Raw genomic sequence first — 12,585 nt, 5'->3', positions numbered from 1 at the left:
TGACTATAATCTTCAAATACTTTATGCTATTCCTCACTTGTAGTTTTACTTTACCCATAAATATATTGCCATTAAAACAAACAAACAAACAAACAAACAAAAAAAACGTCCAGGAGAAGCCAAGTGTCAGCATTCTCTCTGCAGAGTTAGATGGGGATGCACTCTCAACAGTGATGAGTGAAAATGTTCGCAAAGTACTGTCAGTCAGGTCAGGTCCCCCAGGCCTTGGTGTCCAGGGTTTTGATTTGCTGTCAGTCAGGCATTCAGCACCTGAGACACTGAACTTAGCATTTAGTCTCTGACTAACAGACAGCAGACTGATACACTATGGCACAAAGCCACACTCTTATCAGGCAGAAAATTTCAAGGGCTCAGAAATATTTTTTTGTCCTTGAGCCTAAACTTTAATAACATAATGTCTGGCCATATAGTGAAGCAGTAAAAACACCTTTAGGACACATTGAGAATTAGAACTCACATTCTTCTCAATATAAGCATTCACTCTTAGATTGAACCTTCCTCTGGCCAGCTCCAACACTGGCCCCCATCCCTACTTCATGGGCTTTAATAAAGGGGCTCTTGATGTTCTGGCAGTTGGAGGTCATCCCAGCAACTTCTTAACTCTGCTCCTGGTATAATGTCCTTGCTAAAATACCACCCAAGAACAAGTCAAGGGCTAGTTCTTTCTTTGGAAATCTCAGTGTTTGAGCAACCCAGCTTGTGGAGATGACCTTTCACTGCACAGTGAAAGGTGTGACTTGAGATACCCTACTGACCCCTTCAGTACTCCAGAGACCAGAGCCCCCATGACAGGTGGTATCACTGTGAGCAGATCTCTTTTCTGATGCATGTGTTGTAGGAAAAGTTGAGAAACACTGATTTATAAATAATTCCCAGGTGATTCTGATAAGCTGTAAGCCTTGGAATCTTTGAGATTAGATGATTGTCAAGGATTTCAAACTATGGTTTCTATGATTCTTGGAGTTAAAATTCCTTGGACACACTTGCTAAGTGTCTTTTTCTTTCTCTGTATACTTATTTGATTAAGTTTAGTTTCTGGCTAAAGATATTGCACTTTGGAGAAGTATTTCCAGATAGAAAATGAGGATGAGAAATAAATATGAGAATATAGTATCTCAACTCTGTCTCCAGAAGAGGAGGTAACAGGAAGTCACTGGGATACTTAAAGTTGAGAGGGAGTAGGGTGGGACTGGCTCTCTGATCAGTTTCTACAAAGAGCTCAGGACAAAAGACTGTTGTCATTGAAATGTGATGTAATGAAGAGATGTATGACAAATTGTTGAAAAGAAGAATTTAGAATTTTGTTGCAACTCCAGACTGCTACATGTCTCTTGGTCCCACTTACCTTATTAAATAAGTGAGATTAAATGAAACTATCTTTGCATGATTATAGTATTAAACACATAGATTGTTTTTGAGAAATTTGCAAATATAACTGCTAATTATTAGATTAAAATTTTGCTTCCCTAAAGTGGATCTAAAGAAGATGATCTGCCCACAAAGGTTAAATATGCTCTAGAAATCACTTAATTTTCATTTTGGTGTTGGCTTCCTTCTTTGTAATTTGCTACCACCACCTTATTGTGTTGTCTTGTGGCTTCTAAGGCATCTTTCCTGTGTTTCTCTCTTTTCTCTAATATTTTTCTTATTTTTGTGTCTTTTGCCTACCCTTAAATATTAGTTGTGCCCCAGCTTAATTATAAGATTCTATTTTTAATGCCTACTTTTCCTTTTAGGCTCATTCTTTCAGAACTGCTATCGAATAATACAAGTTCATTGAGTGCCTACTACATTTCAGACAGTGTGCAGGGCACTGGGGTTGAGGCGAGAGAAGCAAAGATCCCAGCTTCTCACACATCTGACCATCACTTATATTCAGTTCCTCTCCTCTGCAGTCCTAGCCCTAAATCATACTGAAACGGAGCAGAACCCTGAGTGTCCCCCCACAAGTACAAAGATCTTTCTATGTCCCCTGCCTCTTGTCTGTAGAAAAGCTGGTCTTTTAGGCCTCCCTGAGTCACAAAAGAGTGGACTCAAGTGGTTAAGGATTAGGACAATAGAGTAAGAGTTTCAGTAACTGGTATACATTACTGAATTGTCTTACAGATAGTGTAAGACACCAGGGGAAAAAAGCTAACTATATGATGACCAGACTGCAGCTATGACATGAGCTACTCCATCTATGGCTAGCACAATTCTAAGAACTGGGTTCAAGAGAATGGGATCAACGTTATTGCTCATAATAGTCTGCATCTTTGTGAGCATCAGAATAATTGTAGTTTACTTTGCCCATGTATGTAAGGAGGCAACTGAAATTGTCAGCAAAGAGATGCTACAGACCCACGTCAACATCTTCTGCTTGAGAATACAACACTATGTTAGCATGAAGAAGCTACCGAAGATGGACTTTGTCCGTAGTTCCATAGAAAGGGAATGATGTCTTGACAAGTGAGAATTTGTAAGCAGCTCTTTTGTCCTTTCCCCATTAGTTTATTTCTGTTCCCCCTGAAAACTTTTATCATAAAAATGAGATCAGTAGGTAATGTTTGACCTAACTCCTGACTTATGCTCTACTAAATGTACACAGTACCTTGCCTAACCTGTTGATTCTTTACTTAGATTACAAGAGGAATTAAGTAGTTAAAGAATGACTAGCTATCTACCCAGAGCAGCCCCCTTAGCTATCTTGTGGGCAGACCTTGAGGACAAGACAACATCTGAAGAAAGATCATGAGGAGTCAGTCAGTCTCGAGTAACAGAAAATGATGCGGGGCTTGGCCTCCTGCCTCAGTCATTCACTGAGTTTCTTCCCCCCTTTCCCTTTAAAAGATGTCATGGCCTAGCAGACTCATCTGAGTTTGTTTTAGGGACAGGAGTCCGCCTTCTCCCAAGATGGCCAGGTTTTCTGATTAAAGCAACTTTCCTTTCTACCAACATTTGCCTCTCAAGCATTGACTTTTGAGTGGCGCGCAGCTGAACCTGAGCTCAGTAACAATACACTGAGTACTTCTGTGTGGAGGTCCTGTGGGTATGGCATACTCACCGTGGAAAGTTGTTACCAAGCTCGTTGTCTTTCACTGTAAGCCTACTTTCTGGGTTCCCTTCTCTATCAAACAGCATTATCCCAGCTTCTATGTTAGTAAGTCTGTCATTGTCTCTGCACGCCGTCAGCTGTCAGTCCTTGATTACTCTGCCTTTGATGTGCCCCTCATCTCTCTTCCTCCTGCAGATCTGACTTGCACAGATGGACCCGGAGCCGTGTCTTCACCGTGTGCGTGTGTCAGGTTATCACAAGGCTCCAGAGTTTCCTTCTTGCTCCTTGATTCCTGCTTACGTTCAGTGCCGCCCACGATTATTCCCACCAGGTCGTCCTGATTGCTCCCGCATCTCCTGCCATCTTCACTCATGCCATCCTGTCCTGGAGGCTTCAAACTAGACAGGACCCCCCACCCCCACCCCCACTTCTGTGTCTGCCATGTCTGGGTGCCTCTGTTGAAGAGCCTTCATCTGTGAAGATGTCTCCACTCCTCCCAGTTATTCATCCATATTTCTCTTACAACATGTTTCATGCAGTATTTTCCATTCCCAGAAACTTGCTCAATGTCTGGTAGAGGAGAGGATGATTTTTTTTTTTTTTTTTGGTGAATGCTGAGTAAGCAAAATGAAATTGTTTTTGCATTTTTATATCTAAGGCTCTGTCTCTGTGACCCTTAACAACCAATTTTCATTTTAGCAATTTAGACTGGATCACTGAAGAGTTGATACCTTTAATTGATGAAAATGCAATGTGAAATGCAAGCATTACCTTGCTGGGTTCACATTTAGCTGGGAATTACATTTTAGTACAAACAGAGAATTAATTTTTTAAAATATCTTTAGGCTTTTCTTTCTTATAATATATTCTGTTAAATGAGTTGGACCTGAAAAATTAAGATAATCCAGTTTGCTTCATGTATTTTCAGCAAAGGGGCTGAAGAAATTGAAAGCATTCTGAGGTTTTTCAAAGCATATTTGCCTTATATTCTATGTCTACATTTTTTCTTAATATTGTGCTTTACACTCTAACGAAGTAAATACTGAATAGTGATAGGGTTTATTTCTTTCACTGGTTATTGGGAATATAGATGATAGGAAGGCATACAGTTAATTTCATTTATTCTATTTATATATTTATTCATAAGCTGGTTGTATAACCCATTATCACTATTTTTCATGGTAGGATTATTGAGTCCAGTTATTATGTGAAGCTTTGGGTTTCTCTTTAGATCTAGGTATTCTAGAGTGGTGGCAGATGAGTTTATTATTGCTGCCGCCTGCTCCAGATCATTCTTGGTAATCTGAATCTCTCTACAGGGTTTTGCAGATATACTTCAACTCACTTACAGCTCAGGATGACATGCAGCTGGGGGACAATAAAAATTTAGTGATGCTACTGCTGGGTTAGGCTGCATGTGGCTATTTTTACAATTCTTCTAGAGATTTAATATTATTTCCAAGGGGTTTTTCTTTGGCAGTGTTTAGTCTAAGACTATTAAGAAGCATAGCAAAAGAATACTTAGGATTCTCTTGGACTAAACATTTAAATATAGAACCACCCAGGATACAGTGGAAAAAAAAAAAAAAAACAGCAAAGAAAATTTGGGGAAAGTGTTAAACTGACTCCAAATACTGTTTTTAGTGGATTGGGTGATACAGAGGGGTTTTTTTTTTTTAAAAAAAAGTACTATTAAAACAAATTAGTTTTAAATATCTTTTTCTATTTTCTGGCACTTCAGCTATTACTCAACTCAAATCTAGATCTGTAGCTGTCAGGGAAATGCTCTACCACCTAGCAGCTTGCTGCACACAGAAGGTGGTTTTATTCCCTCTTTGTCTTTACTGACCCAGTCCCATCTGCTGGACTCTATATAATTCCTGCACAGTCATTAAGGCTCATAGCAAGTGTTTCTGACTCCAGGATACTTGCCTGTTATTCTTAGGCTGAGTTAGTGTCTGTCTATTGCATATTTCTGCCACTGCACTTTTAAATCTCATTTAAATAATGATCTGCTCATCTGCTCGCGTGTCAGTTTCTGCCCTGAGACTGTGTGCTCCTCGGGACCAGAGGTTGCTTTTTATTATCTGTGCCCAGCTCTATGTCTTAAGTTCAATAGGGGATAATGTGGGGATGTTAGTGTAATAAATAAATGAAGCCAGCTCTTAATGGGTGAAATTTTCATTTCAGCACAGCACCATTGAAAGCTCTTACTTTGAAAAATTGTATTAAAGAGAGTATCAACTAAATTTTATGACATATCTGAATCACTGCACTAAACTACTGTGTTTAATTTCCTTCTAAAATACAAGCAATATCTCTTGTCTTCTAGTTATTTAAAGGGTTTATTTTAAAACAGAAAGTGAAGGTGAATTAAAAAGCATAAAGTCACAAGTGTAAATTGCTTCCCAATATAATCTCTTGAGTTCGTATTTAATAAAGGTAAGCTACTGAATCAACAATTACCTCATGTGTGAGGGTATTTGTACATAAATCACTTAGTTGGCTTGGATCTAGCATTGATAGGACATAATTGGTCTTTAAAAGTTTTATGAAGAATCGCAGACTGTGAAATTACAAGTGTTACACTGTCTAACTTTGCCTTTCTATCAAGCAGACACTTGTTTTCTTGGTAGTAGAGATCTCATTTTATATGTATTATTGATCAGCCCATAAGCTAATTCCCTCATGATAATTAACAGCATGTTACTATTTAGTTTGCATCAGGAAAAGTTATCAGAATTTTCTAAGCTAATAAACTGTAAACTAGAGTTTTTTCCACCATCCTAAAATATTTAAAGCCAGCACCAAAACATGCATTTTGTGTTTTCTGACTCATGATTTGATAAACCAGTGTGTTGTTTAAGCTTGTGTATGGCACAGAGTTGGAATGTGTGGTAAGAGCTGGAAAATGGCCAGGAAAACATTTTCCTCTGTTTTTCTTAATCTATAAGAGGCTATCTCCTGAAATTTTGCTTTTTTAAATTCTTTTGTTTTACTTTTAGAAACATCATTTTCTGTCAGCCTCTTTCCATTTTCTGTTCAAGAGTCTGTGGAAGAGCAGCTTGAGACCACTAAATTGGTGTCCCTCCCCATTTAGTGGTCTGAGTCTCTGGAGGCTGGCTGGGCACCGCCATCCTCAGAGGGGCTGCTGGATGGCACCGAGCGCCCCTCTCCCCAGTCTAGACCTTGAAGAACTTGGAGCTCATGAAACATCACCCGACTGAGTGGATGATTTACCATTCTCCAGTGACTGCATTCTCCAGCTAGTTCACCTCACAGCTCGAAGAATCACAAAAGCGGTTTTGCTTGAGACAGACATTGTACTTTGATACAGAAAAGAAGGACTTGTATATTTTGTCATATGAAATACTAAAAAAAGGAGTGAACTTAAGGATTTACAGTTAACAATATGAATACTTTACACTAATTCATCAAGGACACCCCTAAGTGAAACAACCTCTGTACCCCAGCTATGAGTTTCAGAGAAACAGTGGCTGATTCAGGCTGCAGTACCAGAAGCTGTACTCACTAACTCATACCGCTTTGCACTGTAAGTGCAATTAAGGCAGGAGATAGATGGACCCCAGGTTAGACATTTACAACTAGCCTCCTATTTATACTTTCAAAATAAAGATAAGTAACAGGTACAGGATAAGCAGCTGGATTTCATCTCCTGTGGGCACTTCAAGATAGCAATAATGCTAGGAGCAGAGAGGGGCTGAGTCCTGCTTGCATAAAAGATAAGGAGGCCACCTATTTCTCATTCTTAAGGTCAAGGAGACACTCCCCCCCCCCCCAAAAAAAACAAACTGCACATGTGCAGAAAGGTAACTCAGGGAGGGGGTGCCAGACCATAATAAGTTTTGCTACTTCCCAGAGATGCTCACACTGAAATCCACCTTGGCTAAAAATACATGAGCACACAGGGGAGGACCCTGAGCCAGAAGAAATATGGACCCAAAGCCAGACAAAGCAAGACGATCAGCTGGAAGAAACCCAGAACAACTGCCCCCATGTAAGTGGTCTAATTCACCTCAAAAGCTTGTGACATTTTCTCTGAGCCCACCCAGGTGTTTATCCACATGTATTTTTTAATAAATAATTTACTTGTTTCACTGCTTTCCATCTCTTTGCTGAAATTCCTTTCTTCAAAGCAGACAAGTCACCAGCCCCTGTGGTCTAATTGTTAGGATTTGGTGCATTCACCTCCACGCCCTGGATTCAGTCCCTGTTGGAGGCCTGAAATCCTGCTTCAAACTGCTGCAGCTATGGCCACCCTGAGGTCACAACATCAGCTCAATGGAAAGGCAAAAAGCAGCTTCCTATTATTATAAAATAGGGACCTGATGCTCCCTCTGATAGGAACTTAAGGACTCCTAGAAGGTCTGTGGACCATGCCTTTGAGAGCTGCTGTCCTAAGTGATATAAGGTTACAGATGCTCTAATAACAGGCCTAGAGAGTGTTTACATATCTCCCTAGTTCAGTTGTCCCTTGCTATGAAAGGGATTGGTTCTGGGATCTGCCCCACCCATCACAAAATCTAAGGATGTTCAATCCCTTATAGACAATGGTGTAGTATTTGTGTGTAGCCTACCCACATTCTTCAAATACTTTAAATCACCCCTAGACTACTTATACTACTTATTACTGTGTGAATACTACATAAATAACTGCAAATTCAATGTAAATGCTATGTAAGCAGTTGCAAACACAATGTAAATGCTATGCAAATAGTTGCCTGAGCATGGCAAATTCAAGTTTTTCTTTTTGGAAATTTCTAAAATTTTTTCTGAATATTTTCTATCTATAGTTGGTTGAATCCATAGATGTGAAACTCAAGGATACAAAAGGCTGACTGTATTAGGTTTGCCCCAGCAGTTCTTACTTCTAGAGTTGGTAAACATTTCAACCAAGTTGGAAATTAATTTGTTAAGTTTCTCCTAAATGTGCTACACTTTTAATTAAGGGGACAGCATTACTAATTGCTAAATAGCTAACATTTTCTTGCTTTTCAGTGTTGGAGAATGCATTAACAGCAATCACTTCATCCTTATTGTATTTCTTCAAATTTATTTTTAATTGGTGGAAAATGTGTTGTTTTCTGCTGTACAACAATCCTAATTGGCCATCATTATACATATATCACCTCCTTATTTTAGCTTTCATTTTTCTTTTCCATTCTATGCTTCCTTATCTAGAACCATGAGGTATAAGGCAGTGGTGGAGGAAGAGATGGAAGCTTTGTGATAATTAACCTTCCATGGCCTAGGAAATTCACAAAAGTCTGAACAGCTTTTTGGGAAAGTTTTCTGGATACTTTGTGTTAATAGATTGGAGCTAGATTCAAACATATTCTGGCTGTCCTAGATCTCAGAACTGAGAATCTGGCTACCAAATTCTTGGTTTAAGTTTAAAAGGTGATATTCAGAGTTTAGTTTTGGGGTAGCTCTCTTCAGCCATGAATCTCACACAGCAACGGCAGAAGAGGAAACTGCCATGCCTATCTGTAACTTGCATTAGGTTTTTAGATTGAATTTGCATAATTTGTGACAATACCGAGCTATGGTGTGTCAGTGACAGGTTAGAGTTTTGCTTGTGCTAATGTAGTTGTCTTTGTTTAGCTTTACATTGCAGCCTTCTTTGGCAATCCCTGAAATTCTTTTTTATTACAGAAAATTTCTCAGCATGGCCAGGTGGCACTTAAAGAGCTAATGAGAAAGACAACTTGGCTCGAAGTGGCAAAGTCAGAGGACACATGCTGGCTGCCCTGTCTGGAGGTCTGGAGTGAGTCAGCTGCTCTAGTTACTGCCCAGGGCTGCCTGGTCACTGCTCCCTTCCCAACATCCCCTTCTTCACACAGGATTCAGGTCGTTCTTCATCTGTCCAGTTGGGTGCTTTAACTTGAAGCATTGAGCTTTATCTATCTCATGCATCTTGCTGTCTTTGGCATATTTGTTTTTGTTGGTGGTGGTGCCAGGACTCAGCTGTTACATGACAGGCTTTGATAGACTGAATCAATTCTTGTTTTTTCTTCTTGAAAAGCCTATCAGACTTTGTACTTCTCTTTTAAAAATGAAGTGCTCAGGGCTGGTGCATTGGGAAGACCCAGAGGGATGGGATGGGGAGGGAGGTGGGAGGGGGGATCAGGATGGGGAACACATGTAAATCCATTGCTGATTCATGTCAATGTATGGCAAAAACTGTTACAATATTGTAAAGTAACTAACCTCCAACTAATAAAAATAAATGAAAAAAAAAATGAAGGCTGCTTCATAATAGTAAGAAAAATGTGACACAAGAGATTTATATCATTTCACATTTGATCATGTTGAATAAAGTATCAGGAGGAAAATGTTTTGACTTTTCAGTGCTCATTGAGATGGGAACAAATTTTAGATGTCCCAGAAATCTTACTTTCTGGAGATTTAGTATTAAAAGTATAGTGATTTGGCCTTAACTTTTATAACCCTTTAGAAAGACAGAGAGGGAGAGTGTGTGTTCATTATTTCAGACTTCCCTCTGCTATAGAAAGGCAGCAGCTTTCCAAGGAGTACTTTCTTTGCATTCAGGATGTTGCTTTTCATTTGAATGTTATTGGAAATTTCCTGTAATTTGTGGCTCTGCAAAACCTTAGGGTCAGGGCTGAGGGTTTGTGACTTAAACATTTTTGATGCTGCTTCCCATAAAACCACAGATTAATATTGCTAGAACTCATTGCCACAGGATAAGGCATCCAACTGTCTAGATAAAATTGAGGAATAAATTCATAAAGTGGAATGTTTCTTGTTTTTGAACAACCAAGTTAAACTTTTAATACCTGGTCATGTTATTCAAATCCAGACCCTCTCTGTTAAAAAACCATTATGAAATTCAAACTCTATAAGATTTTCAGAAGGATGTTTAAATAAAACTGACCCAAACTTATGGTTAAAAAAAAAAAAAAACCTTGAAAGATGTGTCTTAGTCTTGTATGACACAAATGAGAATGGTTCCTCTGTGAGGAAGCTTCCATAGCCTTCTGCTGTGTGAACAAGGGTGTGTTGGAAACAGAAGCTTCTTGAGGTCAAGGACTAATGCCCAGGTTAGCAGTCAGCTAGTTTTACCAGTTATCTGACCTTGGACAAAGGTTATCTGCATGAAGACAATTAAGTAAAGATAATACAACATGAGAACAGTGCCCAACACATGATAAACACCACCTAACTCTTAGTTTTGCTGTTGTGTTGTTTATTGTATAACTGTTGTAATTGAGATGAGACTAGATGTCCAAGAAAAATAAATTAGAGAGAAGGAGAGAGAGAAAGTGGGAAGACAAGACAAAGGGTCTTGATGTTGCAGTACTACCTTGGGTCTGAAGTACCAGCTGGGAGGCCTCTGGGCCCAGCTACCTTATGAGCCAGTGAAACTAGAAAGCACAAAGAGAAAAAAAGAGGAGAACAAGATGGTGGAGGAGTAGGTGGAGTGCATGTCTCTCCACGGATACATCAGGAATACAACTTCAGACACAGAAATGCACACAGTACACCAGCTGAGAGTGAACAGGAGAACCTGACCAGCAGAAAAGAATATACAGAACCACGCAAAAACTGAGATCAAGCCCTGTGCCTTTGGAGTGGGAGTACTGCCTCCCAGGCCCTAGACTACCAGAAAACTAACCCTAAGGAAGTATCAAATAGTGAGACTTCACACTAAGGAAACCACTTGAATACAAGACACAGCATGGCCCAACCACTAGTAGCACCCTGTGCAGGACATCTCATCTAAAGAACAAACAAAACAAAAATACAAACCAAATCATTAGCAGACAGGATTATCACCTCACTCAGCCTTGCCCATCAGAGGAAAAACAAACACACAAAAAGCTCAGCACAAATCTCACCCTATACAAAGCTTACACAAATCACTGGGTCAAACTTAGGAGGGCAGAAATGAAAAGCAAGAAAGAATTCAACCTTGAAGCCTGGGAAAAGGAGACCTCAGACACAGTAAGTTAAATTGAAAAAAAAAAAAAAAATATATATATATATAAAATGAAAAGACAGAGAAATGCTACACAAATGAAGGAAAAAATTAGAAACATAAAAGTCCAAATAAGTGAAGAGGAAACAAGAAAACTACTTGAAAAAGAATTCAGAATAATGATAGTAAAAATGATAAAAAAAAAAAAAAACCTAGAAAACAAAATGGAAAAAATGCAAGAATCACCTAACAAAGACCTAGAAGAATTAAAGAATAAACATACAGAGATAAACAACACAATTACTGAAATTAAAAATACTCTAGAAGGAAACAATAGCAGAATATCTGAAGTAGAAGAACAAATTCATGAGCTGGAAGATAAAATGGTAGAATTTACTTCTGAAGAGCAGAATAAAGTAAAAAGAATGAAAAGAACTAAGGATAGTCTCAGAGACCTCTGGGACAATATCAAGTGAACCAACATTCAAATTATATGGGTCCCAGAAGAAGAAGAGAAAAAGAAAGGGTATGGGAAATTTTTTGAAGAGATTATAGTTGAAAATTTCCCCAACATGGAAAAGGAAACAGCCAATCAAGTCCAAGAGGTAAAAAGAGTCCCATACAGGATAAACTCAAGGAGAAACATGCCAAAACACATACTGATCAAACTAACAAAGACTAAATACAAAGAAAGAAATTCAAAGTAGCAAGGGGAAAGCAATAAGAAACATACAAGGAATACCTCATACGTTTAATGACTGATCTTTCATCAGAAACTCTACAGGCCAGAAGGAAATGGCAGGGTATATTTAAAGGGCTGCAAGGGAAAAATCTACAACCAAGATTACTGTACCTGGCAAGATTTCATTCAAAATTGATGGAGAAATAAAAAAACTTTTCAGACAGGCAAAAGTTAGGAGAATTAAGTACCATCAAAGCAGCTTTATAGTAAATGTTATAGGGAATTATGTAGTCAAGGAATACAACAGAAGGAAAAAGATCTACAAAATCAACCCCAAACAACTAAGAAAATGATAATAGGAACATATATATCAGTAATAACTTTAAATGTAGACAGATTAAATGCTCCAACCAAAAGACACAGACTGGTTGAATGGATACAAAAACAAGACCCATATATGCTGTCTACAAGAAACCCATTTCAGGCCTCAAGACACATGTAGACTGAAAGAGAGAGGACAGAAAAATATATTCTTTGCAAATAGGAAGCAAAAGAAAGCTGGAGTGGCAATCCTGATATCAGACAAAATAGACCTTAAAATAAAAATTCCAAGAGATAAAGAAGGACACTATATAATGATCAATGGATTAACCCAAGAGGAAGACATAACAATTGTAAATATCTGTGCACCCAACATAGGAGCACCTCAATACATAAGGTAAACATAAACACATAAAAGGGGAAATTGACAGTAACACAATAATAGTAGGAGACTTTAACACCTCACTCACATCAATGGACAGATAATCAAAACATAAAATTAATAAGGAAACATAAGTCTTAAATGATACATTAGATGAGATGGTTTTCATTGATATCTTCAGG

The sequence above is a fragment of the Muntiacus reevesi genome, chromosome 20, assembly GCF_963930625.1.
Source record: "Muntiacus reevesi chromosome 20, mMunRee1.1, whole genome shotgun sequence".
In the NCBI taxonomy this organism is placed as follows: Eukaryota; Metazoa; Chordata; class Mammalia; order Artiodactyla; family Cervidae; genus Muntiacus; species Muntiacus reevesi.
The sequence above is the reverse complement of the archived record's forward strand: the minus strand, read 5'-3'. Positions refer to the sequence as shown.